At 43.6% G+C, this 10,284-nt stretch overlaps 1 long non-coding RNA gene across 1 annotated transcript; it reads left to right on the top strand.

Moving 5' to 3' along the window:
* Positions 1–676: 676 nt before the first annotated feature.
* LOC137205978 (uncharacterized) lies at positions 677–9,585 on the top strand. The gene is made up of 4 exons (XR_010934396.1): positions 677–1,186; positions 4,135–6,156; positions 7,145–7,245; positions 8,716–9,585. It is a non-coding gene; the product is annotated as an uncharacterized lncRNA (long non-coding RNA).
* Positions 9,586–10,284: the final 699 nt, after the last annotated feature.

Below are 10,284 nucleotides of genomic sequence, written 5' to 3'. Positions count from 1 at the left end.
TATGAGAAGCGCTCTCCCAAATTGCAGCTTGGTCAATCAGGAGCCAAATGGCCCCAGAGAGTTTCCTGTTCTTAAAATATGATAACATCTCCATTATTGAGTATTTAATGCGAGCGAGGCACTTCGTGTTAATTGCCTCTAGTTGTCATTCCAGGTAGGCGTTCTTAATCCTCTTTTTCAGCTGGGAAGATTGAGATTCGGAGAGATTAGGTAAACTGGTAGAAATGACAAAGCCAAATGGAGGTGCCTGGATTTGAACGCAGATGTATCTTCCAACTGAGCAATATTCCCGCTGTTCTTGGTGCTCTTTGAAGCACAGTTTTTGAAGAGGTATGTTTTGGGATCATGAAAAGATGGAAAGGGGTTTGGTTCATTTGACTCCTGGCTGGGCTTCTCTTTAGCTTGATGTTTCAAGTATAGGGGTTTCTATCTAGCTGGTAGATAAAAGGACTTTAATAAATAATAGAAAAATTCAGAAATAGTCTTGATGGTCATAATAAATTCATCTTTTACTTAGAATAGTTCTGAGCTGTGTCCAGTAGATATTAATCCATCCAATTCCATACAGCTCAGTGTGGCCCTTGGGAAAGCCCTGTGATTTCTAGACCTACCAGTAGATGTCAGTATGTCTTTGGGCACCACGATGGCCATTTAGGTATTTGCCCTGCTGTTCTCTGTCAGCAATCAATTGTCTTGAAGAATAGATGGGTTTTGTTGTTGTTGTTGCTTGTTTGCTAGCTTGTTTTTACATTTTCACGTAGTTGGAGCAGTCTTCTTAGCCTAGTGTCTTCAAAGGCGTTAATGAGCCAGAAGCAATTTTCTCTATTCCTCTCTCTCTCTCTCTCTCTTTCTCTCTCTCTCTCTCTCTCTCTCTCTCTCTCTCTCTCACACACACACACACACACACACACACACACACACCTTTTTTATGGAAAAAGATTCAAATAAAGGATTTTCTCCCAAGGAGATCTTTCTGTGAAGAAGTTGGGAAAAGACGTTGGAGGTTACCAAAGCCAGATTTCATCAGGCCTCTGGCTTGTGAATCAAACACACCCCACTCTCCAGGAATTAAGCAACTACCGCCATGTTCACTGCCAAGCCAAAAAGAACTGCCCCTTGAAGAAAACAACTCAGAAATCAGCAGGACAGGTGGCCCACTTTGTGTACTTCATCAGAGTCACCTCGGGTAAGAGCATAGCCTCCTACCAAGGCTTTATTTATTTCTCAAATTATATTTTATTTGCAAATGTTTTCTGGGACCTGTTTTCAGAGCTTTATTAAATGTGTAAGAAGGCTGAATAATTTATCAGGTTAACAGAAGACTGAAAATTTAGGTTGACGCGCATTTGATTTTAGAAGCTGCTGTTTGATTTGTGTGGCTTTTTCATGGTCCTGCCAGCAGGGGGTGTGCTAAGAACAATTAGACTCTTCCCAGCTGAGGGCTTTTTCTTGTTTGCTTTCCAGAATGAGATGGATCCTTTTTTCTAACCTTTGCTTTAGATTAACCACAAAAAAATCATTTGACAGGTATCTGAAGAGACTAACTTCACTGACCATGGAGGTTATTTGTAGCTTCTTGGTAAGGAAAAAATCCTGAGAGAGATTAAATAAGAGTAACTGAGTCATTAGGTGCTAGACAGGTTAGAATACCAGGAAAATACGCTGAAGCATTCAGTCTGGCACCAGGTAATGACTCAGTGATTCTCTGGATTTTCGATATTCTGTGTGGAACATTTAAGCCCTTCTGAGGCCTGGTAAGTAAACAGTTTTAGTTCACTTTGCAAAAGAGGACGTAATCAGCTGTTCGTTGGCAAATTTCGAAGTGCTTTAGGGTTATTTCATGACTCCTCTTTTGTGATTTAGCTATTATGTATCAAATTGATGGTGAGAGTCATTCTGTTCAAGAAGTTTGGAAGTGGAGCTAGTCTAGTGTTTCTCAGAACTCACCTATTTACAAGCTAGGTTTTGGGCTTTTGTTGTTGTTCTTAGTATTCTATAGCGGCTGAGAGCGCACACTTTGGATTTGGATTCAAATCCCACCTTCATAATTTACTGGCTGGATGACTTTGTATTACTTAACGTCTGTATAACCTCAGTTTACTCATCTGCAAAATGGGTATGATGATCCTTGATTTATTATGACATTATTGTGAGATCTCCATAATACAACTGGAAAAAACCATCTTTTCTCTGTCCCCATCCCCTACTCCAGGGACTAGTTTTAGATGTGTCTGGGGAGGTTGGTCTGCCTAAGATCTGACGTACTCATTTAATCGTCATATATTAAGCATGTACTGTGTGTCAGTCATGTGTGTGCTGAGTACTAAAGATATGACAGTGAACAAGACAAAGGGGGTCCCATCTGTCATGGAGTTTACATTCAAACAGGGGACACAGAAAACTGAACAACAAACACACAAATACAGAATAACATTATAGACAATAATAAGTGTTGTGGAGAAAAATATGGTAAAGGAACGGAAAGTGAAGTTAAGGAAAGAAAGTTAAGTCTCTTTGAGGAGGTGATCTTAAAGGAGAATAATCATTTAAAAACTTGAGCAGGGCCCTCATGTAGCTAAAGAGAGGCCATCAGGAGATGGATGAGTAAGTGATGGGTTTCTTTTCTCAAATGCACACAGAGCCAGGACACCGTCTGAAAAACAAGAGAATGAAAGAGGGGCAGACACTGCTCTGTCTAATAATGTAATCATTTCTCCTCATTGGAGGGTGAGAGGAATCTCTGCAGGTTATGTTGCCTCTAAGGAAATATCCTTTAACAAGAATTGCTGTGTGGTCCTGGGTGGGGTGACCGCAATGGGTCAAAACTCCCTTCGAGAGAAGCCACTGTGGAATGTAGCTCGTTGACTGTCTCCAACTGGCACTTTTTGGGGTCTACCTCTCCATTCATTCTCAATCAGTGCTGCCATGAGACCATTCCCAGCCAACGACTGAGCATAGCGTGTGCGCTAGAATAGGACCATTTGTTGGATGCAAGATTTCTCGAAAGGATGCCTTTTGTTCAAGACTCCCCATTGGTCTGGCCAAGAATTTTCTTAGAGCAGAACTGTAATCTGAGCCTCTTCTTATCCAATTCTTCCTTCCCTCTCTCCTTTCACAGATGTCAGACCTGCCCTGTGGTCTGAAGCTTCTCCCTCCCTACTTCTATAGCTCCCTTTGTCCTTCATAGGTATTTCATCCAACAAATCTTTTTTTTTACAATGTCTTATTTTATTTATTTATTTATTTGTTTAATAACGTTGTGTTCCACGCTGTGTGGCATGTGCTATCTTAGTTTCCCGACCAGGGACTGAACCCACGCCCCCTGCGATGGAAGTGCTGAGTCTTAACCACTGGAACACCAGGAAAGTCCCTCATCCAACAAATCTTTTGTATAGCGATTCCTTTTTGGCTTCTGCTTCTTAGAAGACCTGAACAGACACAGTTGGGACCAGGAGTGGTCAGAGAAAACAGGTGGTAAGATGAATCTGCCGGCCAGGGCTCTGTGAGACAGACACAGAGCTGGGTTTGTTAACAGACGTAAGGACGGAGCCAACGTTCAGATCTAGAACACTTTGACTCTAGAGGTGGCCGGGTCCCTAGAGAAAGAACCCTGAGATGCTTCAGCGGTAATTCGTGCAATTGTCCGCAAGTCCTTCCTCTAAAAGGACGTGCAGTCGTTTACTTGAGTGACTGTACTCCGGGGGAAGAGGACTAACCAGACTTCTTGAGGGCTTTTGGACACGGCGTGCATTGACAATTCCATGGCCTCCTTGCTGGAATGGAGGATTATGGGGTCCAGGAGATGCATAAAGTCCTGGATAAAGTCCAGCTCACAGTGGGTCCACTGTGTCTACAAGAATCACCCACTGGTCGTTCTCCCAGCCCCTGAGTGTGTAATGGAAATGGACATACATGACAGTTAGAGTAGTCACCTTGGGACTGTGGTGTACGAGGTGACAGCTGTCATGGTTAGGAAAGGCCAGATGGAAACTACCCCTCTCCACCCTCCCAGTCAAGATATTAAATCACAAACGATGTCGTATCCCAGGGGGCTGGCAAACGTAAATGCAACCATTTAAAACCAAAAGAATACAGTGGTGGTGGTTTCTAGCATATCTCCATTTAATTTACCAGTATGAGCCCTGCAGAAACTCGCTGGATCCGGGAAGATGACTAAAGACTACTGCTTGCTCAGCTAAGTAGCACCCCCAGTTTCATCTACTGTACTGGATGCTGCATTGTTGCTAGAGCAGGTTAATAAATGCCTCAGGGAAATGGCATGCAGCCTTTGATTTGACCCAAGCGTGGTGGGGCTATTTTCTATTCTTATCAGAAACAATTTGCATTCATATGGAATGGACAGGAGCAGTCATTTACAGTTTGGCTCCAGGCTTCTATGCAGTCTCCCACCCTCAGTCATGATGTAATCCAAAGAGACCTGGAGATCCCTAGGACCATCGCATGGACCCCCTACATCAGTGCCGCCATGCTGATCGGGCCAGGAAAGGAAGGCGTGGCCGGTACACTGGAGACCTTGGTAAGAAGTGTGCGCTCCGGAGGGCGGGGGGTAAACCCTGTCAGAGTCAGGGACCTGCCGTTTCAGTAAAGCGGTGGGCTCCAGTGGTCAGGGACAAGCCTGGATATTCCCTCCAAAGTGAAGAGCTGTTACTGCATCTTGCATCTTTTTTCCGGAAGAAGAGGGCGCATTACCTGTTAGATTTCCTTGGATCATTGAGACATATTCCACATGGGAATGCTGCTGTGGTCCAGACACCAGGTAACACACAAGGCTGCCGGCTTTGTGGAGCCCACAGCAGGAAGAGGCTCCGCAGCAGGTACCACCAGACCGTGGTACAAGAGCCTTGAAGCTCTGGCCCTGAAATCCAGCCGACTCTCTCGTGTTGGAGGAGGCTGTAGTTTATGGAGAGCCCTGGTGGGAGAACTACTACACAGACCCCTGTGTTCTAAAGGAAGGCCATTGCATGTGCAATGGAGAATTACGTCTTCTCATCATGGACCCTAGAAGAGCTGGAAATGGTACATCCAGGGTCGAGCAGGAACAGGAGAGCACAGGCAAGCTGCAGGAGCTGGCAGCCCGCACACCCACGTCACCATCTGTGCTTGTATTAGTAGGCCTTCCCCTGCTCACCTGTGGCCATCTGGGGGCGAGGTGCCACACAACCAGCAAAAACTTGCACTTGGTGTGCAGACGGGTTGGCTCAGTGCGTGGGCAGGCGCTGAACTCCTTGGTGCTCTACTGCAGCCACGTTCAGGCGTGGCCTTGAAAGCTAGTGGGGAGGGCAAAGATCTTCCTAATGAGCAGGGGTGCAAGTGATGCACCCGGCATAGAAGGTGAAGCAGCCCGAGATGAGACTGTGTAGAGATTCCTGGGCTGAGACCCCCAGCGCGGCAGGCTGGCCAAGTCCCTGGAAAGAAAAGGACGGGACTGTTAGACACAAGGAGGGCTGGGGTAGAAGCATATGGACAGGAATGTGGGAGATGCACGGTGTGAAGATTTTTGTATCAATTAACGCCAACCAGAACACATCCCAGTACAGGAGAGACACCAAACATACCAAGTAGACAGAATGACTCTGCAACTGACATTAGCCAGCCATCGTTAACCTCTGTCTTAGAACTGGAACAATAGTCATTGTGGCTGTGGAGTGTGGAGTGGCTGTGGAGTGGCCACAGTGGCAGACTCAGAGGCTACACACGTGACCAATGGTGTGGACACCCATTTACCAAAGGTAATCTAGCTACTGCGGATTCTGGTTAGTACATCCGGGCCATGTTATAGCTTTGCGGGTCCTCTGCCCTTAAAATGCGTGCTTCTCGGTGCAGCTACTATGGAGGACAGTATGGAGGTGCCTTAAAAAACTAAAAATAGAGTTTCCATATGATCAAGCAATCCCACTCCTGGACACATATCCAGACAAAACTATCATTCAAAAAGATACATGCATCCCTGTGTTCATAGCAGCATTATTTACGATAGCCAAGACATGGAAGCAACCTAAGTGTCCATCAACAAATGAATGGAGAAAGAAGATGTGGTCTATATATACAATGGAATATTACTCAGTCATAAAAAAGAATGAAATAATGCCCTCTGCAGCAACATGGATGGACCTAGAGATTATCATGCTAAATGAAGTAAGTCAGACAGAGAGAGACGAATATCATGTGATATCACTTATATGTGGAATCTAAAAAAATCTAAAAACAAGGACCTACTGTATAGCCCAGGGAACTCTATTCAATATTCTGTAATAATCTAAATGGGAAAAGAATCTGAAAAAAGAATGGATATATGAATATGTATAACTGAACCACTTTGCTGTACACCTGAAACTAACACAACATTGTAAATCAACTATAGTCCAATATAAAATAAAAATTAAATTTAAAAAATTAATTTTGTTCATAGACAGTGAACTGTTAGGTATAGAATTTGTGAAGTGTCAAAGAAATCTTTGACAGCTCATAAAGGGACATTAAAACCATCCAGTTATCATCTCTTTTCCTCAAGGAGATATTCATTGCTTCAAGTTCAGGAAGGCAATAGCTGAAAGGGAAGATTGGGTCTCTATTACAGAAAGGCTTCAGAAAAAGTTTTGGATATACAATGGTGCATCTCCCCTTCAAGGGTCCTTCTCAAGATGATTTTCCAGGGCTTCCCCGGTGGCGTAGTGGTTGGGAGTCCGCCTGCCAATGCAGGGGACACGGGTTCGTGCCCCGGGAGGATCCCGCATGCCGCGGAGCGGCTGGGCCCGTGAGCCGTGGTCGCTGGGCCTGCGCATCCGGAGCCTGTGCTCCGCGACGGGAGAGGCCACAGCAGTGAGAGGCTCGCGTACCACAAAAAAAAGAGATGATTTTCCAATTAATGTATGTTAGAACAGTGCTCACTCTATCATAAAGCAAATTTCCATATACTTGGTGTTATGAACTGAATGTGTCCCCTCAAAATTCATAGGTTGAAAGCCCTAAACCCCAATGTGAAGGTATTTGGAGGGGCCTTTGGAGGTAATTAGGGTTAGATGAGGTGATAAGGATGGGGCCCTCACAGTGGGACTAGTGCCCTTATAAGAAGCAACCAGAGAGCTAGCTTTCAATCTCTCTCTCTCTCTCTCTGCCATATGAGGACAAAGGAAGAAGACGGCCATCTGCAAACCAGGAAGTGGGCTCTTACCAGACACCAAATCTACCAGCACCTTGATCTTGGACTTCTCAGCCTCCCAAACTGTGAGACGTAAACGTTTGTTGTTGAAGACACTCAGTCTATGATATTTTGTTATAGCAGCCCAAACTAAGATCCATGGGTTTATTTGGGGGTACTCTATATAACAATAAGTCCCCTACATACTAACCTTCAAGTTGCGAACTTTCAGTTGCAAACGTGCTGTGTTCACATGTCCAGTCACGTAAGTTAGTTCACGTGTCTGCCTGTTCACTCGATGCCAGCCCCTGGATGCCGGCTTTTGTACTGTACTATTGTACCTTTCAAGGTACTGTACTGTAAGATTAAAAATGTTTTCTTTATTTTTTGTGTTTGTTTTTTATGTATTATTTGTGTGAAAAGTATTATAAACCTATTACAGTACAGTACTATATAGCTGATTGTGTTAGTTGGGTATCTAGGCTGACTTTGTTGGACTTACAAACAAATTGGACTTAAGAATGCATTCTCGGAACAGAGCTCGTTCGTATGTAGGGGACTTACTGTGTATTCTCCTGATGTCTATCTCTACACCAATACTACGCTATTGTATTTTACTATAGCCCTATCTGGTAAGACATGTCTTTCCAATGTGGTGTTTATTTTATCTAAAAGAGTATCTTATTTCTTCTCAACCCTTTGCTTTTCTTTGCACATAATTTATCTGTAGATAGTTTTGGGTTTTCCAAATAAGCAATTATATTATTTGCAATTAATGACAGTTTTATCTTTTCTTTCTATTGCTGTTTTAAATTCTTTTTCCCTGTAGTACAGTATTGAATAGGAGCAGGGATAGTGGGTATCCCTGTTTTTCTTGATCTTAAAGGGAATAATTATATTATTTCGCCATCGTTTTTTATGTTTACTTTTGCTTTCTTATAGCTACCTCATATTGAGTTAAGAAATATTCTCTATTTTCTTAAATTTATTTAAGAATAAATAAATACCTTTCATCGCTGCGCGGGCTTTCTCTAGTTGCGGCGGGCGGGGACTACTCTTGGTTGCGGTGCACAGGCTTCTCATTGTGGTGGCTTCTCCTGTTGTGGAGCACAGGCTCTAGGTGTGCAGGCTTCAGTAGTTGTGGCTCGCGGGCTCTAGAGCACAGGCTCAGTGGTTGCTCCGTGGCATGTGGGATCTTCCCAGACCAGGGATTGAACCCATGCCCCCTGCATTGGCAGGCAGATTCTTCACCACGATGCCACCAGGGAAGTCCCTCTATATTCTGATTCTTCTAAAAGTTTTTATATTAATTAGGTGTTGACTTTTATGAAACTTTTTTCTGTGTCTATTAAGTGAATCATATGGTTTTCTCCTTTCATATGTCAGAATGTTAAATTATGTTAATCAGTTTTAATATTAAAATACTCTTGTATCCCTGAGCTATATGCAACATTTATTATTCTTATATGTTTAGAATACATAAGTATTGTTTTTAAATATATTGCTTGATTTGTGTCGTGATAAGGAAGATACATCACTTAAATCTCCTGTTTCAGGAAACATAATTGACTCATGGCCCTACTGTCAACCCTCTGGATTCACCACCACATTTGGGTCAAGGACACACTTCCCCTGGGATGCTCCCAAACCAGTGACTGAACGCGGTAAAGATTGTAGTACTGACCCATTCCTGTGGGACATGGGACTCTTCTAACCAGCCACTGACTTGAGGAACTTCCATAGGCTTTGCTGAAACTTTCGTAAATCAACACTGCAGTCTGAGGCTACTCCTACGATTCCGTCCTTCCCTCTCTCCTTTCACTGGTGTCAGACCTATACTGCAGCCTAAAGGCTCACCTGTCTCTTCCTATGTCTTCCCATTCATACATCAAAATAAATCTCTTGTGCATCTAACTCCATCTTTTGCTGTTCAGAGAACCTCAGCCACACAAGTTGGTGTGCTGATGTTTTGTGAGGGTATTTGCATCTCTATCCGTGAAGAGCATTGACCTGCCGTGTTCATCTCCTGCTGGGTCCTTGTCTCGTTTGGGGAGTAAGGTTATGCTTTCTTCATATAATGAGTTAGAAAAGGTTCTCTCATTTTTATGATTTGAAAATGTTTGTGATGATTTGGAATGTGTACATTCCATATTTGGTGGAATTTAACTGTTGGGATATCTGTTCTTGATATTTTCTTTTTTTTTTGACATGGACCATTTTTTTTTTTAACATCTTTATTGGGGTATAATTGCTTTACAATGGTGTGTTAGTTTCCGCTTTATAACAAAGTGAATCAGTTATACATATACATATGTTCCCATATCTCTTCCCTCTTGCGTCTCCCTCCCTCCCACCCTCCCTATCCCACCCCTCCAGGCGGTCACAAAGCACCGAGCCGATATCCCTGTGCCATGCAGCTGCTTCCCACTAGCTATCTACCTTACGTTTGTTAGTGTGTATATGTCCATGACTCTCTCTCGCCCTGTCACAGCTCACCCTTCCCCCTCCCCATATCCTCAACTCCATTCTCCAGTAGGTCTGTGTCTTTATTCCTGTCTTACCCCTAGGTTCTTCATGACATTTTTTTTTCTTAAATTCCATATATATGTGTTAGCATACGGTATTTGTCTTTTTCTTTCTGACTTACTTCACTCTGTATGACAGACTCTAGGTCTATCCGACGTGGACCATTTTTAAAGTCTTTACTGAATTTGTTACAATATTCCTTCCATTTTATGTTTTGGTTTTCTGGCTGCGAGGCATGTGGCATCTTAGCTCCCTGACCAGGGATCGAACCCGCACCCCCTGTATTGGAAGGCAAAGTCTTAACCACTGGACTGCCGGGGGAGTCCCCCGTTCTTGATATTTTCTTTTAAGAAAGACTATTCAGGTTTTTTTTATAGTCTTAAGTCAGTTTTGATTGGGACTTTTGATCTCAGCCTCTGTGGCAATGTGTATTTTCCAAAGATGGCCACAACGTTCGCTCTCATTCCCACATGCTCTTCTGTAATGTGACCTTGCCACTTCCACGTGGAGAGGTAGAGTCTAATTCTCCACCCTTGAATTTGGGTGGCCTCTGTGGCCGGTTTGATGGATGGAATGCGTGGAAATTACGCTGTGTTATT

The sequence above is a fragment of the Pseudorca crassidens genome, chromosome 1 (genome assembly GCF_039906515.1).
Source record: "Pseudorca crassidens isolate mPseCra1 chromosome 1, mPseCra1.hap1, whole genome shotgun sequence".
Lineage (NCBI taxonomy): Eukaryota > Metazoa > Chordata > Mammalia > Artiodactyla > Delphinidae > Pseudorca > Pseudorca crassidens.
This window is presented reverse-complemented; position numbering and strand designations above follow the sequence as displayed.